Here is a 13328-nt window from a genome sequence, read left to right as displayed (position 1 = left end):
GTCGGTTGTCCAGTATTAGTTGTCCTGGTCCGGTAATTGTCCTGGTTCGTGTAGTTGTCCTGGTCCGTGTAGTTTGTTCCGTGGTTACTTGGTCATCCCGGCTCTATCCTTCCCGGTTATAACTTTGGGCGTCTGGATGTTTGCCCGATCCTACTGACTCTGTCCTGAACGTCTGTTCAGTCTGGTCGTTCCGGTCACTACTCCTCATTTTCCACTGCTGTCTTCTAGTTTTATTAATTCCTCTCGATTATTTTCGGCAATGATCGGAAAACCCCTCCCTGATTAATTATGATTGGGCCTAGCGTGAGAGTATTTTCTATTAGCGCGCCTGGCGACAAGTCGAAAAACTTAATCGAATGCTTAATTGGGGTAGCAGGTAAGGTAGGTGGCCATCAGTGATAAATCACAATTTTGGTCAATAGAATGACCCAATGTACCCCGTTACAAAAACGAGATTATAAATTAGCACGAGACGTCAGCCATGAGAACTGTAAACTATAAGAGAGAGAGCGTTAAAAGAGTAAGAGAGACAGCGCATCCGTCTTCTTCATTCCCACTCGAGCGGTCTTTTCGATGAGAATGCGACTAGCGGAGCCGCCTATGATTGATGAATAATCGACTGTACTGTCGATTATATCTCGGCGGTGAGAATTGAAGATGAGAGCGCGGGAGATTTGAACAATAATTACTACATCATGTATTCACACAGAAAAACCAGGTACAATTAAAATACTAAATAAATTCAAAATATTCAGTTTAAAAATTAAAATATTAAATAAAAGTTTGAAATATTCAGTTAATTAAATCAGAATTACAAAATTAAAATTCGAGCATATGTAATTTAAAATTAAAATAGTAAATATAATTTTGAATCTTGTAAATTAGAGTCGGCTGACTAACCACCTGATAATTTATTTTCATAATTTTGTTGTAAATCAGAGTCGGCTGACTAGCTATCTGTCTTTGGATTATGATTGAAATTTATTTGAATCAGGAGGTAACTCCAACATTGTAATTAGAAGCATATATGATCTCTAAATCTCAACATTATTGTAATCGAGTTGATAATATAGTTTAGATTATCAACTCTTCTGATTATTGTTTCTCTTTTAATTTTTTTTACTTACAGATACTGCCTTGCGCAGATTGCTTTGTATTATAGATAATTATGTAATATTTGTAAAGTTGCCATTTGGCCTGTGCCTTGGCATTAATAAACCTAAATCTAAATCTCAATCTTCCACAACAAAGACATTCTAAGAATGTTGGATCATCAATGTGATAATGGCTTTGGTGATAATCTATTAAGATTAAATAATAATATCGACAATCGCGATAATTACGATGTTGATAACTGTGAAGAAAATGATAGAGAATGTGATATTGATGATACCGTAGATTGCGATGATCATATTGATCGCTGTGATAATAATGACATTGGTTTTATAGAGTTAAATAATGATATTTAAGGTTTTTGTTGCGTAATCACAACTACATTCAAATTTGAATGTAGTTGAACTTCCGGCAAATAGAGGCAGCACCTACTGGGGCCTAGTGTCCATCTATGAGAACTTGACTTGCGCTGTGCGACGCATGCGCATGGATTTTTCCTGCCTCGTGGCAAGAAGACCGACGCCATTATCTATTCGTTTACACAATTTCAAGTGTCACCACGTGTTTTGTATAATCTATTAAAATTGCGCTCATCTCGAGTAACTAATTAAAAGTAATCAATCAATTACATTCAGAGTTCATTACTCTATATAAAAATATAATTATTTTTATAATCGCGAGCTCCAGAGCTCATAAAACAATTAATAAATAACATCAAGAAATCCAGTGTTCTACAACCTGTTCCTGACGAGGTTATTTTCGACGGAGAAAGCAACAGGTGCATTTTTTATTAAACATTTACTTGCTATCAGTGCTCAATTAATTTAAAAGACTCAGTTTTATTATTTATTTAATTATCATTATGCTTAATTTCTTAATTAATTTAAAAGTTATGTTTCGCTCAGTAGCCTCTGCTATCATGCTACCACGTGTTCAACAAATAAATTAGAATCAGTGTAATTTATCATGAGCTCATTAAATTCAATTCAATTAAGTGATCATCACTATTAAAACTCAATAACAAAAATATTTATGTATCCAGTGCTATTAAAAATAGTAATTAATGTGTTCAATAATTCACTTCGCTCAGTAACCTCTGACATCATGTTACTTATTATCATGACATTTTTGCATTCACCTCAGTGTTCAATTAAACTCAACTTGATTATTTTTAATTCATTATTTACTCGAGCTCAACTCAATAATTTGCATTCAATTATTCACGTATTCATGAGCTCAGACATTTAAACAGTATTTATAAATTAAATAAACTATTTAATTTGCAACCCAGTGATATTTTGTGCTGTGACAAATAAAAATATTGTTATATTTTTAAATATGCGTATTTTTCAAACATCCCAACCACCAACCAGTCCTGGCATGTCTTTATTTAATTATTATTACAACAGTTTTAAACTAAGAAAAAAGATATTTATACCTAAAATGTAAGTTTTTTTTGTTTAAAAATATATTAGCAACTAATTAAAATCAACTCATCGTTTTATCAATTAATTTTTTTAATTCCAAATAATTTTTTACTATATCTCAAATGAGAACTCTAGAAGAAGACGTATTTGAGAGTTCCTAAAAGGATATTCTGGTGACGTCTTTTTTATGACTTCAGAAAAAGGAGTACCCCGAGAACTCACTTTAATGAGTCAGAAATAAAAAAGACGTCTACTTTGTGAAGTCCAAAAAATGAATTCATACTAAAATCACATTTACGAAGTCAGAAAAAAGAATTCTTTCAGAACTCTTTTTAAATACGTCTTATTGAGTTCGCTAGGTGGCTCATTCGACATCTGGAGAACTTCTTCAAGACTTATTTAAGATGTTGAATGAGACGTCCAAATCATTAATATCAACTCATGAGACGGAATGGCCTAGAATCTTCACATGAAATATGGGAGAAGCTGTAAGAAATCCACCAATCTAAAGGTCCGGCAAGAAAAGCGTCGTTGTTAAACAAAATTATCCTAACGAAACTTCAAGAAGATGGCGACGTGCGTAAACACATTGCAGATTTTTCTGATGCCGTGAAAGAGCTGTCTAAGATAGGCGTTAAAATAAATGATGAAGTCTTAGCAATAATTCTGATGTACAGTTTGCCTGCATCGTTCTCAATGTTCAGAACGGCGATGGAATCAAGAGACGATTTGCCAACGACTGATATGCTAAAGATTAAGATCATCGAGGATTACGAGGGTCGAGGCAATCAACACGTGGAGACAGGGGCGATGTACACCAAAGGTAATAACAAACATTTTGGGCAGAAAAGGCGCGAAAACGTTGACAATGCACGTCAGAGACAGAGTTATTTGCCTACAGACAGAGTTAGATGCTACAAGTGCCGTAAACATGGACACATAGCTAAAAATTGCCCTACGAAGAGAGTGAAAAAGCATTTTCAGAGTGCTAGACAAGTTCAAGATGGCGGTGACGATCCAACTGCAACTTTCATGATGTATACTGCAGAACAGACTATGTATAGTAATATCTTAAACCAAGCGTGGTGTATCGATAGTGGTTGCACAGGCCATATGTGCAATGAGAAACGGATATTTCGTGAGTTTACCCGAGCTAACAGTGAAGTGACATTAGCAAATAATGAGTGTACACGAATAACCGGTGTCGGAAAAGTGGGACTGTCGGCGGATGTTGGACAGAAACGGCGCGAGATTGACATCACACGGGTGATGTTCGTTCCAGATCTTCGTGCCAACTTATTATCGGTGTCGGCAATCACCGATCGTGGTTTTAATGTAATTTTTCGGGAAAAAGATGCTGTTGTTGTGGATAAGAAAAACGAAGTTTGGGCTCGTGCGGATCGCATTGGTAATTTATATTACGTGAGACAGTGCCAAGATGTTGTGAATAACGCGATAATAAAAAGTAAATCGAATCGACCAATTGACATTTGGCATGAGAAGCTCTGTCATGTAAACGAGCGGGACTTGAAACTAATGGCAAAGAACGGGCTCTATACGGGATGAAAATCGGTGAAAATGAAAAGTTGTCTGAGTGTGAAGTTTGTGCGAGGGAAAAGCATGCGTGTAAGCCCTTCCCGAAGAGTAACAAAGAACGCACTAAAGACTTATTAGAAATTGTGCATACGGATGTATGTGGCCCCATGCAACATGAATCATTTGGTGGGAACAAATATTTTATTACCTTCATCGATGATAAATCGCGTTTTTGTGTAACACGTTTTGTGAAAAATAAAAGTGAAGTGTTAGACGTTTAAGAATTATAAAGCAGAAGCTGAAACGTTCACAGGGAATAAAATTAAATTTTTACAGTCGGACAACGGACTTGAGTACGTTAATCATGAGTTCAGTGATTTCCTGAAGGTAAATGGTATACAGCGAAGGTTGACGGTACCCCATACCCCCCAACAAAATGGCGTCGCAGAACGTATGAACCGTACGCTTGTGGAAATGGCTCGGTGCATGATGAGACAAGCAGGAAGTCCACCGTCGTTTTGGGCTGAAGCTATTCATACAGCTAGCCATGTTCGTAATAGGTGTCCAACATCGGCATTAGATGGTGGAGTACCGTTTACTGTGTGGACAGGTAAAACTCCTACAGTGAGTTTTATGCAAGTGTTTGGTGCCAAGGTCTTTGTAAAGGATAAAAATCCTGGTCCAGAATGCGGACGCGTGGAACATAGCTGTGGAGATGGAGATAGCCGCACAGATAAAGAACGGTACATGGAAACTTGTGCCGAGACCAAAAGATCGGAAGGTGATTGGTAGCCGCCTAGTGTTTAGTGCAAAGAGTACGGGTCAAGGAGAAGTCAAAAAGGCACGACTGGTTGCCAAAGGATGCTCACAGCGTCCAAGAGAGGATTTCTACGAAACTTACTCTCCTGTGGCTAGATCAACTTCAATCAGGTTACTGTCGGCGTTATCTGCAGAGCTAGGACTAGATATTCATCAAATGGATGTGGTGACTGCATATCTCAACGGCGAGCTGGAGGAGAATGTATTCATGGAGGTTCCTGAGATGCTTAAAGAAATTCTAGATAGAATTTTAGCGAACAGTAATAAATATGATAAACCTATTATAGAGGTGGCTGAGTGCTGGCGTGATTATTTGAATGCGAATAGTGATTGTGTGTGTTTATTAATAAAATCATTGTATGGTCTGAAACAAGCAGGACGCCAATGGTATAAAAAGTTCGCGGGGAAGATAAAGTGTTTAGGCTTCCAGGCTACACCACAAGATCCTTGTTTATTTTTCTCGCGTAGAGAGACAAAAATTATGTTGATCGCTGTGTATGTCGATGACATGCTGATAGCGACGGATGATGATAAATGGCTGCGCGAAGTAAAACATGATTTATCAATTGAATTCGAGATGAAAGATTTGGGGCGTGCAAACCATTGTCTCGGAATTGAATTTTCACGTGATAAAGAAAATAGAGTATATTTAAAACAAGAAAAGTATGCAAGAAATGTATTAGAGAGATTCGGAATGAGTAATTGTAAGCCAATGGCCACACCGATGGAACTTAAGTGTAACTTATTGAAGAGAAAGAAAGATGATGTAAGTTACATGAGCAGCGTTCCGTATCAGAGTGCGATTGGTACCTTAATGTACTTGGCAGTTACCACGAGGCCAGACATTGCTTTTTCCATTAACTATTTAAGCCAGCTTAATAATAATTATTATGTAGAACATTGGAAGGCTTTGAAACGTGTCATGCGATATTTGAAGGGTACACTTGATTCTGGTATAATGTATGAGAAAACTGGACTTGAACTGTTTGGAGTAGTAGATGCTGACTGGGGTTCGTGTAAAGTCGATCGTAGATCGTATTCGGGCTACGCATTTTTACTTGCTGGTTCTCCAATAAGTCGGGAAGCTCGCAAGCAGTGAACTGTAGCATTATCAACTAATGAGGCTGAGTATATGGCTATTTCTGAGGCAACCAAGGAGGCCATGTATTTGCGTTCATTGTTAGACTAAGTTGGTTTACCGTGTGATTGTGTGACTCTATTAAATGATAATCAGGGCGCTATCAGGCTAACTAAAAGTGATTCTTTTCATGCTAGAACCAAGCACATAGATGTACGACATCATTTTATACGCGAAGCTTGTAATGGAGGCATTATACGTTTGAAATATTTGTCAACAGATAAAATGCCCGCAGATATGTAACTAAAGGTCTAGGAAAATTAAAACATCGCGAATGTATGTCGAATCTTGGAATGTTGATAATCTCATGGCTTCGAGGAGAGGTGTTCGAAGAAACGAAGTCCCTGAGAATAATTAATTAATATATAGTATGTACGGCAGTACATATACACATAAGAGTGTACAGAATAGCAGAGGTAGCGAGTGAGTGAATTCTTTCATGAGTCATCGGTCATAGAGTACGGAGCTATTGGGTCTTAAGTTTTCGGGTCTAACATTAAGTCTGTGTCATCATTAGATAGCGTGCTGTTATACGTTGTACGTGTATATTTATAATTTTAATTTAACGCTGAAAATGAGTCTCCGCGCGACATTCTTGAGTTGCGCACGCAGCGTCAAAAGCGAGTACGACACATTAATTAATTTATTTAAGATATTAAATATTTTTTTTTTAATTTAAAAAAATTATGGTGTATTCTGAACACTTTAAATAATTTATTCCCGTTGGAAATTTTACTTAAAGTTAATTTTTCAACAAGTTGAACGATTGTTAACTAACAAAATTTTCTCGAACTTACGTCTTCATTGTAAATGAGAAAAAATGTTTAAATAATTGTCGTATAAATTTTTCGCTTCGTGGAGCCTCTCTTACATACATACTCAACAAGATCACACAATAAAAGTTAAAGAAATATTCATACGTTGTTTATAATAATTTTTGTACTTGAACAAAAACTGAAAAATTCAAGTAATGTTGTTAAAGAATTTTTTTTTTCTTTTCATCGTATTATCGTTTTTTTATTAATACAAGATATTAATTGAAGTGCAAAAAAATTTTTTGCCGCTATTTGTTGATAAATTTTTTATAAACAAATTGATTGTTTCAATATTTTTAAAAAATTTTTTTTCATAATTTCATTATACAGCACATATTATGACTTTTAAAAAAACATTTTTTTCTTAATATTGTTTATAATCATTTTTTTATATTTATATTGTTTAAATAATTAGTTAAGAAATTATTTTCTATCTAAAAATCATAATTGACAGTTCTCTATATATTAACAAAAAAAAAATTTTTTTTTTACCAACACTTTCATTGTTTATTAACTTACCAACTTGTTATAAACAAATTTTTAACTTTGTTATATTTTTTTTCTGAAACTTTCTAAATTAACAAGAACAACCACATATAACAAAGTGTAGAAAAAAATTTTTTTCAATTTTTTATTGTACTTTTAAAAAACACGTGCTACAAAAGTTGCAGCGGCTGCTTCATTTGTCTACTAAAAAACTAGTATAACTTTTAAACTATTAGAGATGCGAAAATAAATATTATGGACGATTTTATAAAGGATTAAACGATCTTTCAATGAGCTAATAAAAAATTTTTCAGTTATTGCTAATCTATTGTTATGCGCATTTGTTTATAAAAAGTAATATTTTTTTCGATGTTTGTCGAAGTCTCGTGGTTTCTAACTAGTAAGGGAACCGTAAAACAGAAAAAACGGCATTTAACTTTTTAAAAAATGCATGACAATCGATTAGCAATAACTGAAAAATTTTTTGATAGCTCATTTAAAGGATCGTTTAATCCTTTGTAAAATCGTCCAGAATGTTTATTTTCGTATCTCTAATAGTTTAAAAGTTATACTGGTTTTTTAGTAGACAAATGAAGCAGCCGCTGCAACTTTTGTAGCACGTGTTTTTTAAAAGTAAAATAAAAATTGAAAAAAATTTTTTCTACACTTTGTTATATGTGGTTGTTTTTGTTAATTTAAAAAGTTTCAAGGTCTCCAAAGCTGAGGCCTGGAGAAAGTTCTGTGGGGAGATTAAGGATATTTTATTGGTGGCCCGTCTCCGTAAGATCTTCACTTCAGGCCCTAAAGTTAAGCTAGGTGGTCTGACCCTCCCGGATGGGAGGGCAACAGTAAACCACGGAGAAATACTCGCTCATCTCTTTAAAGTACACTTCCCTGGCTCGGAACTGACGGGACAGGAGGGAAATCAAAGAGAGGAGAGAAACTTCACAGTCACCAGCCATGGTGACTGAAGTACTGCTGCAAGGGTGGTAACGCCCAGCAGAATTGAATGGGCAATTGGCAATTTTGAGGAGTACAAAAGCCCAAGGATGGATGGGATCTTTCCGGCTCACCTACAAGAGGGTGGCGAATCACTTCGCAAGCACCTCTTACAAATTTTTAGGGCCTGTGTGGCCCTAAGTTATGTGCCCGAGGCATGGCGCGAAGTCAGGGTAGTCTTTATACCAAAACCTGGGAAAAGTTGCTATGACCTGGCGAAATCCTTCAGGCCTATTAGTCTGACTTCCTTCCTTTTAAAAACCCTGGAAAGGATGGTAGACAGACACATAAGGGACGAAGCGCTGAGTCGAATACCAGTGCATCATTCATAACATGCATACCAGGCTGGTAAATCCGTCGAAACGGCTCTACATGAAGTAGTTAGCTACGTCGAGAGGGCCTCCGGCAGAGGGAATCAGTTCTGGGAGAATTCATTGATATTGAAGGGGCGTTTGATAATACACCCTTCGAAGCCATCTGCGAAGCAGCGGAACAGTTTGGGATAGAGGAATCTATCACAGAATGGGCCCACAATATGCTTCGCTCGAGAATAGTGACAACCGAACTTAGTGACACTAAGGTACGGGCCCGTGTTAGAAGAGGCTGTCCGCAAGGAGGCGTGACCTCTCCTCTCATGTGGCTATTAGTCATTAACGAGCTCCTAGTACGGCTGGAGAAGCTAGGAGTGCACGCACTGAGCTACGCGGATGACGTTGCTTTGATGATCAGAGGTAGTAGCCCAGTAGAGATAAGATGGAGGATGCAAAGAGCACTCGATCTTGTACAGAATTGGTGTACCGCCAGATCTTTGAAGGTTAACCCTAACAAGACAGAGATGGAGCTCTTCACTAAAAAGAGGAAGCATAAGTTAAATGCGCCTTCAATTTTCGACACTGAGCTGAAGTTTTCAACAGAGGTACGCTACCTTGGAGTAACTCTGGACAATAAGCTCATGTGGAGAAGCCATATAGGGAAACAGGCTCAAAAAGCCACTGCCACTTTTTGGGCCTGTAGAAGGATATTTGGCACAACGTGGGGTCTAAAACCAGAACTAGTTAAGTGGATTTACACGGCTATTTTGATACCCCACTTTGCCTCTGTCATTTGGTGGCCCGCAATACGAAGGGACAGCAATACAAAGGGTCAACATTAAGGCATTAAATAAGGTCTACCGACTTGCTTTGCTAGGCATAACAGGAGCGTTTAAAACAACTCCTACCCTAGCTATGGGGGCACTCCTGAATGTAGTTCCTCCAAACATAACTGTAGAATCTCTGGCTATGAAAACGGCTTTGAGACTGCATTTTGTTGGGTTGTGGTCGAAGGCTAGGATGGGACATACGTCCATCCTACGGAACAGAGAACTCGAAGAGGTCCTGGTCCAAGGAGGGGACTATGGCTCTCGTAGCTACCACTTCCGACACAAATACAAAGTCCTCTTTCCAAACAGGCAGGAATGGGAAGTAGGGAGCGATGGAATCCTATTACCTCAAGGGCTAGTCTGGTTTACGGACGGGTCCAAAAGGGTAGAGGGAGCAGGTGCAGGAATTTATAGTGGCGGACCTAAAACTGAGATATCCCTCAGACTGGGGCACACTGCCTCTATTTTTCAGGCAGAAGTATATGCGATCTGGGCCTGTGTAAAGCACATTTTAGAGCTAGATCACAGGAACAAACACATATACATATGCAGTGACAGCCGTACAGCTCTCAAGGCACTCACATCTGTCGTGGTGACTTCAAAGCTTGTACGGTACTGCATTACACTCTTCCATCATTTAATTTTTCCATCATTTGATACTGCCTTAGATAGCCTTAATGACACCGGAAAGGCGTTTCCGATTCTCATTCAGTACAGTAAATGTGAGTGATGTTTTAAAGCAATTTATGGCCGGATCATTACACTCCTCAAGTATCGATGAATCGCCTGTGCTAGTACTGCGAACGTTTAAGAAACTACTTCCGCCACTTCTCACTAGCTTTATAAATAGTTCACTTGAGTATGGAAACTTTCCTGATGCATGGAAGTATTCTCTAATTACTCCAATACCTAAGGTTAGCAACCCAAAGGTGCTCTCTGACATACGGCTCAGTTCTCATCTCAATTCTCTGATCTATGTCGAAGGTTTATGAACGCATAGCACTAGACTAAATCCCTAGATACCTAAATAATTACGACATACTAGATCCGCAGCAAACTGGTATTAGACCTGGTATGGGTACTCACACTGCTGTCATTGGATTTGCTGATGATATAAGATATGCCATTGATAAACAACTGATCACCGCTGCTGTATTTTTAGAATTCGTAAAGGTTTTTGACTTGGTAAAACATCTGCTGCTGCTTTTTAAACTTTATGAGCTCGGGTTCTCGGCTTAGGTTATACGCTGGTTCTTTTTCTACCTGGCAAGGCGAAAACACGCAGTCCGGAATAGTAATAACACGCCGTCGTAGAACGATTGTAAATCTAGCCTGTCTCAAGGTAGCATACTCGGTCTGTTACTCTTTTTGCTCTTCATCAATGACATCTCCAAGTGCCTACGTTATTGCTCATATTTATTTTACGCTGATGATAGTACCAAATTCTATAGATTCAAACTAAGTGGCTTAGGCGATGCTATCAATAGCGTGCATGAAGATTTAACCTCAATTGCAGCCTGGTACCAGCCTAATAGGCTGTAGATTAACGTACTCAAGACTAAAGCAAAAACCATTAGAATTTGTAACAAGCTCTAAATATCTTCGAGTTATATTTGACCAGAAATTAACATGACAGGGACATATTAGCAACACATGTAATGCAGTCTCAAGGTCACTATATCCTCTGCGATAATTGGCGTATAACCTGAGCTTATCGTTATGTTAGCTAGTCGTTAGCTTGCTGCTGCCAGTTTAGGACTATATCGATCGGTGCTCACATTAATAATGTACGATTTGATCTCGGTTGGCTATCGCCAAATAATCGCAGACTATATTTTTCGGGCTGCACATTCTACGGTATAATAATATTCGACAAAAATAGCTTGCTGTACCTAAACGTTAGATTGAATCATAACGTCGTAATACATCGAGACAACAATAAGACTGACACGACGCTTGCGCAGGATCCATCCGCAAAAAATTCGGGTCCATTGGGATTATTTAGAAACATCCAAAACGGAGGCAGCGATAAAACTGTAGGAAAATTATTCCTAAAATTCTCTGATTCTGTACTTGCTTCGGTTTCCTGGTGGTGTTTTAAATCTTGACTTAACAGTGGTTCATTTAAATCACGCTCAGTTTGTACATTAGCATCTACTAAATTATTAGGAATTTCTTGATCTACTAGAGTTTTCTTTTGCTCGATGTTGATTTCTTGTACTTGATACTGCTGCTTGTCTTCACTGTGATTGCAATGTAAGTTTGGCTTTTGCGATTTATGCATGATACTTGATAGGTGCTCATATGCTGGTATGGGAATAAACTGATGCTTGATCGTTGGTAAAGCTTCATCTTTGAGTATTTTTTTCCCTGTAGGAAAAATTTGTAGTTCTCCTTGGATGTAAAACTTATCGTACATTTTTATGTGCTCCTCTTTCAAATGAAGATGACAAATATAATCTGTTGATTTCAATTCAATGCCCAAAGAAATTTTCCAATTTTTTAATCTTGCCGGTGTCTGTGAATATATATAAACAAAAAATGTAAATTTGTTAGTCAACTAAAAAAATAATAAAGTGGACAATCGTTAATAAATATTTTGTAAAAAATTTTTTTACATACTGTTGGTTGGAAATAAGACAGAGACTGAGGCGAATCATTTTCTTTATTTTTCAATTTACGTCCACTTGGACAACTTTTCACGACACCAATTTTGCCCATTATTGTTCTATTATTTTAAAAAGTTTTATAACTGTTCACTACAATATCACTTAACGTTTTCACAGTTCAAAAAAATTAAATCACTCTCCACGTTGGACTACGTTAATAGTTGAAGGTTTGTAGACTGTACTGTTACTAACTACTTTAGTCAAGAAAAATAATAAATTTATTAACTCAGCACACTTCAATCCATCTACAACTGCTACATTCATACCGTACACTGCTGCTATGCGAGCGCCATTCTGGAAGATTTATGAACTGTTACTTACAGCTTACAGCTGGACACTTTTTCAACTTGTCCCTATATAAGATAGTTCTCCTTACCTCTACCCTCCATAGTTTCATACACGACAATTGACAACTCGTGTCACTGGGATTACCCGAGTCGACATTTAAAACGTATCTCAAGCGTCTCAGGCGTTTAAAACGTATCCCAGGCGTCTCAGGCGTTTAAAACGTGTCTCAAGCGTCTTAGACGTTAGAAGCGTATATTGAGCGTCTTACACGGAGAAAAAAGTATAGTAAAAATTACAATATACTAAAGTTTACTAACAGATATGAAAAAATACATTCTGTATTGCAATTATTACTAAACGTTTGGTAAAATTTACTAGTTAGTAATAATTACATAATGAGATATTAAAAATTACTATATGTAATGTATTTTTTGCTAAGATGATTATATTTTTTACTATTTGTATAGTAAATATTACTATCAAGTACTATTAATAAATACAAATTTAAGAAAGTAAATTTTCTAATGCAATATAGGATTTGTTACTATACAAAATATTAAAAATTACTATACGCAATGTATTTTTTACTAACACGATTATATTTTTTTACTATCTGTATAGTAAATTCTATTATGTATAGATGAAATTAAAAGTTGGTGAGGATAGCATATACAAAGATGTATTACAAGTTCTGTAACTTTTATTCAAAGGACACATCGGGCCGTCAGACATTGGAAAGGACTCGCGCGCGGGAGATCAGGGTTCGAATCTCGGTTGAATCAAGTGATTTTTTAAAAAACGAAAATCCAGACCAACACCAATACAGATGACAGAAATGATAATAATAATAATAAAAAGTTGAAAAACTAGTAAAAATTTAATTTAATTTTTTTCCAT

Source organism: Microplitis mediator, chromosome 1, assembly GCF_029852145.1.
Source record: "Microplitis mediator isolate UGA2020A chromosome 1, iyMicMedi2.1, whole genome shotgun sequence".
Classification (NCBI taxonomy): domain Eukaryota; kingdom Metazoa; phylum Arthropoda; class Insecta; order Hymenoptera; family Braconidae; genus Microplitis; species Microplitis mediator.
This window is presented reverse-complemented; position numbering follows the sequence as displayed.